Source organism: Panthera leo, chromosome B4, assembly GCF_018350215.1.
Source record: "Panthera leo isolate Ple1 chromosome B4, P.leo_Ple1_pat1.1, whole genome shotgun sequence".
In the NCBI taxonomy this organism is placed as follows: Eukaryota; Metazoa; Chordata; class Mammalia; order Carnivora; family Felidae; genus Panthera; species Panthera leo.
In genome coordinates, this window is record NC_056685.1 from 44,388,003 (window position 1) to 44,401,583 (window position 13,581).

A 13,581-nucleotide genomic window follows, 5' to 3' on the forward strand; every position below is an offset into this window, starting at 1 on the left:
TTGAGTGTCTGACTTCGGCTCAGGTCACTATCTCACAGTTCATGATTTCAAGTCCCACATCAGGCTCTGTGCTGACAACCCAGAGCCTGGAACTTGCTTCAGATTCTGTGTCTTCCTCTCTCTCTTCCCCTTCCCTGCACACACTCTGTCTCTCAACAATAAATAAATGTTAAAAAAAAATGTGACATCATGATCCGAGCTGAAATCAAGTGTTGGCGGCTTAACCAACTAAACCACCCGGGTGCCCCCAAAAAGTACTTGTAAAATACAATTTCAAGGATTTTTACACGTAGGTTTCTACTGGTCTGTAGTTTTTCCTTTGCAACAGTGGGGGATAATTTTATCTGTTAATGATGCATAGTTGACATACAATATTATATTAGTTCCAGTGTATAACACAGTGAGTCAAACTCTACACAGAATGAAATGTTCACCCTTATAAATCTTATGACCATATGTCAGCACACTAAGTTATAAAAATATTATTGACTATATTCCCTACGCTGTAATTAATACCCCGGTGACTTACTTATTTTTTGAGTGTTTATTTAAATTCCAGTTAGTTAACAAACAGTGTAACATTAGTTTTAGGTGTACAATATAGGGATTCAACACTTCCGTGCAACACCCGATGCTCATCACAAGTGCACTCCTTAATCCCCATCATCTATTTAACCCATCCTCCCACACGCCTCCCCTCCGGCAACCATCAGTTTGTTCTCCATAGTTGAGAGCCTGTTTCTTGCTTTGCCCCTCTCCCCACCCTCTTCCCTTTACTGTTTGTTTTATTTAATTTCCACCTATGAGTGAAATCATATGGTATTTGTCTTTCTCTGGCTGACTTATTTTGCTTAGCATAATACACTGTAGCTCCATCAACATTGTTGCAAATGGCAAGATTTCATTCTTTTTGATTGAATGATATTCCATCGTGTGTGCGTGTGTGTGCGTACGTGTGTGTGTGTGTGTGTGTGTTTGTGTGTGTACTCAACCGTCTGAGCCACCCAGGAACTTATCATAAAGAAAAGATAAAGGACTCAAATAAATAAAATCACAAATGAGAAAGGAGAAATAACAACCGACAGCACAGAAATACAATTATAAGAGATTATGAAAAACTATGAACCAACAAATCGGACAACCTGGAAGAAATGGATAAATTCCTAGAAACATATAAGCTCCTAGAACTGAATCAGGAAGAAATAGAAAACTTGAACGGATGGGTAACCAGCAACAAAAATCATCAGTAGTCAAAAAACTCCCAACAAACAAAATTCTAGGGCCAGATGGATTCACAGGTGAACTCTATCAAATATTTAAAGAGGGGTTAATACCTATTATTCTCAAAGTATAAGACATTTCTTCCCTCCTTCCTCCCTCCCTGCCTCCTTTCTCCCTCCCTCTCTCCCTCCTACCTCCCTCCCTCCCTCCTACCTCCCTCCCTCCCTACTTCCTCCCTCCCTCCCTTCTCCCTTCCTTCCTTCCTTCCTTCCTTCCTTCCTTCCTTCCTTCCTTCCTCTCTCTGTCTCTCTCTCTCTCTTTCTTTCAACACAAACTCCACCAGAATTGAGACCCTGAAGAACTCTCTGGTCAGAGGTGTGGGCAGGGGTTTGTGCTGGTGTTTAGGGGAGGGGTCCACCACTCTGGGACTGACATAAACTTGACTGAAAAGGCCAGTCCGGCCAGGGGTGATGGGCTTGGTGTAAACAAGTTAGGCAGCCAGTGTTTCACTGCAATGCTTCCTGAAGGTGGGTGGGTGTTTATGCTAGATACAGGAGAGGGAAACGGCATAGGCCCCCTCCTTTTTGCCAGGAGAGGCATTTCAGTCAACACTGCCTCTCAGGGGTGTGCTCCATAAGAGTGAATAATCACCCCCGCGTGTGCCCCGGGTGTTCTTCAGATTGCTATTTCCATGCCATCTGCCCCCATGTTGTTTGCTTGCCTTCTCTCCAGGAGCAGGGTGGTGCCTTCAGGGCTCTATCCTAGTCAAGCTCATGGACCCTTAAAACTCCAGACATTAAACCCTATAGTTGCAAAAACTCATGAAATTCAGCCTCTTGTTTTCCAAGCCATGGCTTTGGGGAAAGGTTCTCTTTGTGTTCCTGTGTGCACCTCTCTCTCACCCTTATCCGTGACCATGGCTCCCTTCCCTCCACAGCACTCATGATCCCTTTCTTCCCTAAACCACATCTCTGCACTTCCTTCTTTGATGTGGCCTCTTCTGTCCCTTTAGTTGTTGAGTTTGTTCTGTCAGTTTTTAGGTCACTTGCTGGGATATTTAGGATGATCTGATAGTTATCTAGTTGTGTTTTTGGAACAAGACAAGCCTAAGTTCCTTTTATTCTGCCACCAACTTCCTCCTTCCTCCTGTGATTTATTTATTTTTAACTGAGTGCTTGTACCACTTAATTCCTTTCACTTATATCACCCATCACTCCTCTCCCCTCCCCTGTGGCAGTTAGCACTTTGGTCTCTATATGTATGAGTTGGTTTCTCGTTTCTGTTTTTGTTTTGTTTTGTTTTGCTTTGCTTTCCTTTTTCTATTCCATATATATGTAAAATCACACAGTGTTTGTCTTTCTTGGTCTGACATATCCTGGGTATTGTAAATAATGCCACAGTAAAAATAGGGTGCCTACAACTCCTCAATTAATGGTTTCATTTTATTCAGAAAAAACACCTGGAAGTGGAATTTTTGTATCTTAAAGTGTTTTTACTTTTAATTTTTTGAGTAACTTCCATATTCTTTTCTCTTCTGGCTACAGTAATTTACATTCCCACCAGCAGCATATGAGGGGTCTTTGTCTACATCCTCACCAGCCCTTGTTATTTATTGTCATTTTGATTCTATCTATTTTAACAAGTGTGAGGTGATATCTCATTGTGGTTCTGAATTGCATTTCCCTGATGATTAGAGATGTGGAGTATCTTTTAATGTGTCTGTTGACCACTATACATCTTCTTTGAAAGAATGTTTATTCAGTTTCTCTGCCTATCTTTTAATTGTTTGGGGGTTTTGGGGGGGTTTTGAGTTGTAAGAAATCTTTGTGTATTTTGAATATTAATCCCTTGTGGATATATCATTTGCAAGTATCATGTGCCACCAGTAGGTTGCACATTTTTGTTTATGATTTCCTTTGCTGCGTGAAAGATTTTTAATTATATATATATATGTGTGTGTGTGTGTGTGTGTGTGTGTGTGTGTGTGTAGATAGATAGATAGATACATATATATATATCCCCACTTGTTTATTTTTGCTTTTGCTGCCCTTGCCTAAGAAGACAGATCCAAAAAATAGTTTAAGACCTTTGTCTAAGAATTTACTGGGTTTTCCTTTTTTGTGTTTTATGGCTTCAGGTCTTTAAGCTTTGAGTTTATTTTTATATACAGTGTAAAAAAGTTGTCCAGGTTCTTTTTGCTTGTTTGTTTGCATGTAGTTGTCCAATTTTTCAACACCATTTATTGAAGATGGTCTTTAACCCGTTGTATATTTTTGCATCCTTTGTCATATTAATTTACCATATAAGTACATGTTTCTTTCTGGGCTTTCCATTGTGTTCCATTGATTTATATAAGTCTATTGTTGTGCCAGTACCATATTATTTTGATTACTATAGCTTTCTAGTATAGTTTGAAATGTAAGAAAATAATATCTTCAGTTTTGTTCTTGTTTCTAAAGATGGCTTTGGATATTGAGTCTTTTGTAGTTCCAAACAATTTTAGGATAATGTATTCTAGTTCTTTGAAAAATTCTATTGGCATTTTGATAAAGATTGCATTGAATCTGTAGGTTGTTTTGGGAGCACGGATATAGTTACAATATTAATTCATCCTGCCATAAATACAGTATATCTTCCCATTTATTTATGTCATCTTCTAATTTCTTTTATTAATGTCTTATTTCAGATATAAGGCTTTATTGGGCTTACTTAAATTTATTCCTAGGTATTTTATTCTTGTAGATGCAATTATAAATGGCATTTTTTCTTAATTTCACTTTTTGATAGTTTGTTATTAGTGTGTAGAAATGCAACAGATTTCTACATTTAAATTTTGTATCTTGCAACTTAACTGGTTTCATTTATTAGTTCTAATAGTTATTTAGTAGAGTCTTTAGATTTTTCTATCTACTGTATCATGCCATCTGCAAATGGTGACAGTTTTACTTTTTCCTTATAAATTTGGATGTCTTTTTGTTTTGTTTTGTTTTTTCAGATTATTGTGGCTAGGACCTATAGTACTGTGTTGAATAAAAAATGATAAGAATAGATATCTTGTCTTTATCTTGGTCTTAAAGCAAAAGTTTCTGGCTTTTCACTGTTGAGAATGATGTTAGTTGTGGGCTTGTAATATATGGCCTTTATTATGTGGATGTACATTCCCTCTCTATACACTTTCTTTGTAGTTTTTATCATAAACAGATGTTGAATTTTGTCAAGTGCTTTATCTTAATCATATGATCATATGATTTTAATCTTTCATGTAGTTAACGTGATGTATCAAGTTGATTGATTTGCAGTTATCGAACCATTCTTGCATACATGTAATAAATCCCACCTGATCATGGTGTGCGATCCTTTTAATGTGTTGTTTAATTCAGTTTGCTAATATGTTGGTGAGGATTTTTGCATGTTCACTGGGAATATGAGCATATTATATTTTTGAATTTGGTGTCCTTATCTAGTTTTGATATCAGGGAAACGTTGGCCACATAGAATCAATTTGGAAGCTTTCCTTTGTTTTCAATTTTAGAACTAATTTGAGAAGAATAGGTATTAATTCTTCGTTAAAAGTTTGGTAGAATTCACCTGTGAAACCATCTGGTCCTGGATATGTGTTTGTTGGGAGTCGTTTGATTAGTAATTCAATTTCTTTACTATTAATTGTTTTTCAGATTTTATTTTTCTTCCTGATTCTGTTATGAAAGATTGTATATTTCTGGAAAGTTATCTTCTTCTTCTAGGTTATCCAGTTTGTTGGCATATAATTGTTCACCCTAAGTCTCTCGTGATATTCTGTATTTCTCAGGTGTCTGTTGTAATTTATCCCTTTCATTTCTGAATGAATTTGGGCCCTCACTCTTTTTTTCTTGATGATTCTAGCTAAAGATTTTCCAATTTTCTATATTTTTCCAAAGAAGTAGCTCTTAGTTTCCTTGATCATCTCTGTGGTGTTTATAGTCTATGTTTCAATTATTTCCATTCTCATCTTCTTCATATATTACTTTTTCATATATTTCCTTCTAGTATATTTAATAGATATGTGTGTATGTACATATATAAATAGATAGATATCTTTTTCTAATTCCCTTAGATATAAAGATAGACTGTTTATTTTAGATTTTTTCTTATTTATTGAGATAGGTCTGTATCATTGTTAACTTTTCTCTTTAAACTGATTTAGATGTGTCTCAGAGATTTTGAGACATTATCGTTTAATTTTCATTTTTCTCCAGGAATTTTTTATTTTCTCATTGATTTCTTCGTCAAACCATTTTTTGTTTAGTAAGATGTTGTTTAGCCTCCACATGTTTGAGTTTTAGCAAATTTTTTTATTGTAATTGATTTCTCGATTCATACCTTGATGCTCAGAAAAGATGCATGATATGATTTCAGTCTTCTTTAATTTCATGAGACTTGTTCTGTGACCTGACATGAAATCTATTCTGCAAAATGTTCCAAGTGCACTTAAAAAGAATGTGCACTCTGCTGATTTGGGATGTAATGTTTGGTACATATGTATTAAGTTCATCTAGTCTAATGTGCCTCTCTTTCCTTATCGATTTTCTGTTTTGATAGTCTACCTACTGATTCAAGAGAGGTGTTAAAGTCTCCTACTATTACTTCCTTACTGTCAATTTCTCTCCTGTGTCTCTTAATATTTGCTTTATTTGTTTAGGTACTCCTATGTTGACTGCATATATATTTACAATCGTTCTATCCTCCGGTTGGATTTTTCCCTTTATCATTATGTAATGCCCTTCTTCCTTTCTTGTTACACTTTTGTTTAAAATCTATTTTGTCTTGGGGCGCCTGGGTGGCTCAGTCGGTTAAGCGTCCGACTTCAGCTCAGGTCACGATCTCACAGTCCGTGAGTTCGAGCCCCGCGTCGGGCTCTGGGCTGATGGCTCAGAGCCTGGAACCTGCTTCCGATTCTATGTCTCCCTCTGTCTCTGCCCCTCCCCCGTTCATGCTCTGTCTCTCTCTGTCTCAAAAATAAATAAACGTTAAAAAAACAAAATTTAAAAAAAAATCTATTTTGTCTGATATAAGTACTGCTACCTTACCTTTCTTTTTATTTCCATGTGCAATGGGGTATTTTTTTCCATCTTTTCTCTGTTAGTCAGTGTGTGTCTTTAGGTCTGAAATGAGTTTCTTGTAGGGGCATATAGATGGGTTTTGTTTCTTATCCAGTCAGTCACTATTCAGTCCTTTGATTGAAGCATTTAGTTCATTTACATTTAAAGTAATTATTGATAGGTATGAACTTACTGCCATCTTGTTAATTGTTTCCTGGTTGTTTTGTACTTTTTTTCTGGGTTTTTTGTTTGTTTGTTTGCTTGTTTATTTTTTGGTTTGAGGGTGTGTTGTGTTTTGCTTTCTTCTCTTGTGTTTTGATGACTTTCTTTAGTGTTATGTTCTGACTCCTTTCTGTATTTTGTGTGTGTGACTATAGTAAGATTTTGGTTTGTGGTTCCTGTAAGGTTCATAGATATAACACATGTACATAACAGCCTATTTTAAGTTAATAGTTGCTTAGGTTCAAACATATTCTGTATTACATTTTTACTACCCTCCCCCAACATATTTTGTGCCTTTGACACAATGTATTACTTCTTTTTACACTGTGTATCATTTAACCAATTATGTTTAGTTGATATTTCCACTTTGATCTTTTAATCTTCATATTAGCTTTATAAGTGGTTGATCCATGACCTTTAATATATGCTTGGTTTTTGCCAGTGAGATTTCTTCTTTTATAACTTTCACACTTCTATTTATGACTTTTTCTTTTTCCTTAAAAAGTTTTTTTAACATTCTTGTAAGTCCAGTTTAGATGTCATGAACTTTTTTAACTTTTGTTGGTCTGTGAAACCTTTTATTTCTCAAATCTGAATAACCTTGCCAGTGGAGAATTCTTGGTTTAGGCTTTTCCTTTTCAGCATTTTGAGTATACCATGCCAATTCTTTCTGACCTATAAAGTTTCTGCTGAAAATTCAGCTGACAGTTTTATGGGGCTTCTCCTGTATATAACTAGTTAATTTTCTCTTTCAGCTTTTAAGATTCTCTGTATTTAATTTTTGCCATTTTAGTTAGTATGTGTCTTGTTGTGGACCACTTTGCATTCATCTTGTTTGGAGTTTTCTGTGCTTCTTAGACCCAGATGTCTGTTTGCCTCCCCAAGTCAGTATAGTTTTCTGCTATTATTTATTCAAGTAAGTGTTTTTGCTTTTTCTATTTTCTTCTTCTGGGATTCTTGCAATGCAAATATTAGTAAACTTGATGTTGTCCAGAATTTTCTTATTCTCATTTTTAAAAATTCTTCTGCTTCTATGATTTCCACTACCCCATCTTCCAGATCACTGATCCCTTCTTCTACATCACCTAATTTTCTGTTGATTCCTTCTAGTGTATTTTTAAGTTTTAGTTATCATACACTTCAGTTCTGATTGATTTTTTTATATGTTCCATTTATTTTTTGAAATTTGACTGTGCTCATCCTTTCTTCTCCAGAGCTTGGTGAGCATCTCTTTCACCATTACTTTGAACTTCTTATCAGGTAGATTGTTTACCTCCATTTCATTTTGATCTTTTTCTGAGATTTTGTCTTGTTCTTTCATTTGAAACATGTATTAAAGTAACTGAATTCATTATATAAACCTTCATACAAAAAAAATCTGTAAACTCAGATGGCATTAGTAGTGAATAATGACACTTAAAAATATAACATAATCATATTGTTGCAGCCACTATTGAAAACAATATGCAGTTCCTCAAAAAATTAAAGATAGAAATGCCATAACACCCAGAAATTAACTTCTGGTTATTTATCCAAAAAAAAATGAAAACTTTTATTCCAAAGATATAAGCACCTGTATGTTTATTGTGGCATCATTTACAATAGCCTAAATATGGAGGCAGCATAGATGTCTATAATAGATGAGTAAAGAAAATGTTATATATATATATATATATATATATATATTATATATAATATGCTATATGTATTATATATATGTAAAGATTATATACATACATTCTTTACATATATATAATCTTTACATATATATGTAATCTTTATATATAATCTTTACATATATATATGTAATCTTTATATATATATATAATCTTTACATATATATATAACCTTTACATATATATATATATATAAAACCTTTACATATATATATATAAAACCTTTACATACATATATATATATATATATATATATATATATATATAAAATCTTGCCATTTACAACAACATCAATACACCTAGAGGATATTATGCTAAGTGAAATAGGTCAGAGTAAGACAAACACACCATACATTTTACTTAGGTGTGGAATCTAAAATAAAACAGTTGTACAATCAAAAAGAAATCAGAAATGCACAGAACAAGCTGGTGGTTGCTTGGTGGGGGTGGATAGGACAAAATAGGTAAAGAAGATTAAGGGGTACAAAAATTCCAGTTACAAAATAAATAAGTCACAGGGATGAAAAGTACAGCATAGAGAATATAGTCAATAATGTTGTAATAACTTTGTATGGTGACAGAGAGTAACTACACTTATCATCGTGAGCATTGAGTAATATACAGAATTGTCAAATCACTATATCAAACACCTGAAACTAATATATGTCAACTATACTTCAATTAAATACTTATATATATTACATGTATATTATATTTATATATAATATAGATATGTATATGTAGTGTACATATGTACATTTTATATGTAATATAAATTTATATGTAATATAAATATATGTAACATGTAATAATATGCATGTGATAATATATATGTAATAATAATATATATAATAATATATATAGTAATCTAAAATACATATGTATATGTAATATAATATGTATGTAAAACATGTAATATATTACGTATACATATGTATACGTAATATATATGTATATGTAATATACATATGCATATTATATATGTAATATAAATATAATACATATGTAATATATGTGATAATATATATGGAATGATATGTGGAATAATAATATATAATAATATGTAATAATATATGTAATATATATATTAGAGCAGTACTCTTGCACAAAGAAAGTTGACGATTTACCTATATGGATATAAAATCTTTCAGGCGCTAGGGAAAGAGATATGCTTCCCAATATAGCCTTGCTAACAAAACATAGCTATCAATGAAAACTCAGTCTAATCTCTTTGTGAATGGGTGAAGAAAAAATTCTTATATACACTATTATATCTCACAAGACAGATTTTTGCTGTTATGTTTTCCTTGTACTTCATATAAAAATAGTGAATAGTCATTGTGAATATTCATTTCTATGGCTGATGTGTTAATTAGGAATATATTACTAAATTTAAAACTATATAAGGATCTTCAGATTTTTGGTTACTGACTTCTATTTTAAGTAAACTATAGTTAGAGAATTTTCTGTGAAGCTGGAAATGGCACATTTCTATGTAAATGTGACTAGTTTAGTATAATATATGCACTGATTTTTTTAAAAAGAACAATACAGAATTATCCTTGTGGTTTTATTTCAGAAGTGTAAGATGACTTTAATATTTTAAAGAATAATTTAATTACTTTATAAGTATTATACAGAGAAAACATCATTCCAATAGATGGAAAAATAATATAAATGTAACCGATTATAATATCTGTTAGAAAAAAAGGAATATTATGGAATTGCTTTAACATGAGAAAAGTGTGATTTAAACAAACAAAGAAACCTTAAAACAAACCTCATACTTGAAGATAAAATATTGAAATATTAACCCCTAACATAAGGAATACTGCATATAGAACATTTACTGTATCTTCTATTCAACATTGGAAATAAAACCCTAGCCTGTGAAAATAAGTCAAGAAAAAAATACATAATTACACCTGGAAAGAAGAAATAAAACTGTGATTATTTACAGCTGAAATAGCTTATGTATATAAAACATCCAGAAGACCATTTATTTGAAATGGTAGAATTAATACATAAAATCAGTAAAGTCATTCTATATAATACCAACATGTAAACTTCAATTGTATTTCTATTTACAATAGCAAAAGCTTCTAAAAATTTAAAAATAAGGATGCCATTTACAGAAGCATAACTGAAATACTCATATTTCTGTAAGACTTCAGTATAGAAACATACAAACTATAATAGGAAGAAATTAAAGAAAACCTATTTAATGGAAGGATCCAACACAATACAAACCAGAAGGGGCAATATTGTAAAAATGACTAATCTTTACAGATTAAAGATTAAATGCAAACACAATTTCAGGAGTTTATTTTTAACAGCTTTATTGAGGTTTCATTTACACAGCATAACATTCATCCATTTGAAGTGATTAATCAATGAATTTTAATATATTCACACGGCTTGCAAACATCAGCACTATCCAACTCTAGAAAATTTCATCACCCCAGAAGGAAACACTGTACAACACAGTTCTTTCCTATCCTACCTCCCCTTAGCCCTTGGAAATCACTAATCCTACCAGAGAAAGGTAGGACCAGCGAAAGACATCCCATGATAAAAATACCAGACCCAGGAAACCTTTGTATTCTTGGGGGCATAAGACTCACATCCTCACTCCCAAGAGACATCAGTAGAATGTATTTTAAAATGTTATATTCACACAGTTTAGAAGAGTTAACACACTATAGATAAATGGGATAATATTGGTGAATTCCAAGAAATAGCATACGGGAATGAAAAGAGGAACAAAAATGCATACTGCGTGACTCCATGTATATGAAGTTCAAAACCAAACCAAGAGACAAAAAGTCAGGACAGTGGTTGAAAAGGAAGGAGGAGGAGGAATGATAAGAGAATACAAAGAAGCAGGAGCAGGACTGCTGGAGAGGGGAAGTCCTGTTCATGATCTGATTCATAATTACATGCTTCAATTCACTTTTGCATCAGTCTGCGTAATCATGTTTAGTTTCTTTGATGTCTGGTCAATTAAATAGCAAAGTTTATTTTAGACAAAAAAAAATTACAGAAGCATGGTTTTCTATAAAAAGGAAGAACTGGAAATTATCAAACATGCATCAATAGTAAAAAATATATAAATAAAATATCATGAAGTCAAATAATGGAATATTAATAGGCTTTTAAATAATAAACTACAAATATACACCAAAAATATAATATTGACTGAAACAAGTTTTTAACAAAATGCTGGAAACATTTGAAATCTTACTATTATCTCTTCATCATCGATGTAGAGCAGGTTAGAGCTCTTAGAAGCACAGGCCTTCAAACTCTCATTCCATGTGTGTTGTGTTTTTTTCTTCAAAATTAAAGTAATAAAAATTGTTGGGACATGTTAACCACTCTTTTGGACAATAACTACAATGATACACTGAGGAAAGATTATAAATTATTATCCAAAACAGTTTGAATTTTTGAAATGAAAATTAATTTACCTATTTGTAATAGTTATAAACATTACATGTACATAACATAGCTATGCACACTCATAAGCTGGTAATATACAACAAAACACATTCACACACACTCACAGAGAAGGGTTAGTCTCTTATCCCCTACTTTATGTGTCCATATAAAGGAAACAAACAAAAATACCTATCTATTCTTGTCCTGAAAGTCATTGAACAAAACCACATTTTTAGAATAGTAAATTTTTTGTCACTTATAATGGGAAGGAAGAAATTTGAGCCAATTGGCAACAATGGATATAATAATTTTAAATGAATATTTCTTCACATTGTTAGTGAAAAGGAAATAGTTTTCTCTAATCAGTATTTATGAACATGGATTGCCTAATTTTATAATTTACATTCCCTCAAAAAATATTTATCATTTTGTCTACCCCAAGATGAACACAAAATATAAACTTTACTAATATCAGAACTTTGAAAATCATTGTATATGTTTATAGATCCTTGTTACCAGGGAAGAATTATTCAGCTCTGGTATTACAGTACCTAAAAAAATTAAAATAATCCTCATAAAAATTAATACTGATCTAAATAGGTCTTAATAATTTTAGTTTCCTAATTTGATATTTGATGTATTGTTTTAGATTAGAATGATCTGAAATAAAATAGATATTTCAAAGAAAAATTAATAAAGAAATGAAGATGTGGAAGGAAAATATTTCAAAAGCCCAAAGGACCAAACTTCACCATCCCTTACAATATAATTTTTAGCCAATCTCAGAAATTAATTTGTATTTTTCACAAAGGTTTTTCAGTCCCCTAAAGCATGTCTTTGAGTCATTATATATATATGTATATTATATATATATATATAATATACATATATATATAATATATAATATTCTCATATATATGATTTTCTCGATGGTCATTCTGTTATTATACCTAGGAAAAATTCAGAATAATTTTAGTGCAAAAAAATACATTAAAATGTAAGTTCTCTTGTGTAATATTGTGAAATATTTAGAGGCACTGACAATCATTAAAGTGAAAAGTTCCTTTATCATCTTTCAAAAATTACTTACAGGGAATAACAGCTATCAGTTACCCACAGTGGCTATCAAGATAAGGTGGATGATTTCTAGGATCCCAGCCTTGAGCTTCTTCAGAGATGATGGTAAATCTGCAGGAAGAAAAATCAAACACTGAGAAAAGATGGATGAACACAATTGTTTAGAAAAAGAACCCATATGCAAAAGATATCATATATATAAACTTGGACTCCAAACTCATATCCACCATTGTAATCTTCTCTTAAAATATGCCATTGCATAATGCTCCATGAGATGTTGGTAAAGATGAGGAAGTATAACAACGCCTGAACAAAGTTAGTCCTCAGATTTCAATCAGAATACCGTATTCCAACTTTAAGCTCTGATCCTCCCAAATGAAAAATATGTGAACTTATTCTCTATGCTTACCCCATAACTTGGCACCCCAACTGCACATGCTAGAATAGTTATACACTTGTGTCTATTAAATGGTTTACCTTTGCAGTGTTAGTTCTTATCATTCCCTTGAAGATCCTGAGAAGCATTTTGAAGGTTTAGTTCTGCATAGGTTATTTCCTGCTCAGTTACCAAAATGGAAGTTTTAGTGCCCTTAGGTTTTATTTGCTGCCTCTTTGAGTATTTAGCCACATTCAATTCTGCATAAGTTACTCTTTGGTTATTCATCTCTACAGCTAAGCAAAGTCAGGGACTGTGGTCCAAGATAAGAGTACTTGACAATAAATGGTACATCTAATGCAGAGATACCTAGTTCTATAAAACTGGGGGTGGGGGTGGGGGTGGCAGGTGAGAATTAGTGTTCATTTTGAAACTGAAAAATCTAAAGATCTAGTTCTAAATTTCTTAAAGAAATAGACGTTTCCTCATT

The 13,581-nt window shown here is 32.5% G+C and overlaps 1 pseudogene; it reads right to left on the reverse strand.

Annotated features, from left to right (window-relative positions):
• Positions 1 to 9,884: 9,884 nt before the first annotated feature.
• On the reverse strand, positions 9,885 to 13,379 carry LOC122225348 (annotated as a pseudogene).
• Between the last annotated feature and the right edge of the window lie 202 nt (positions 13,380 to 13,581).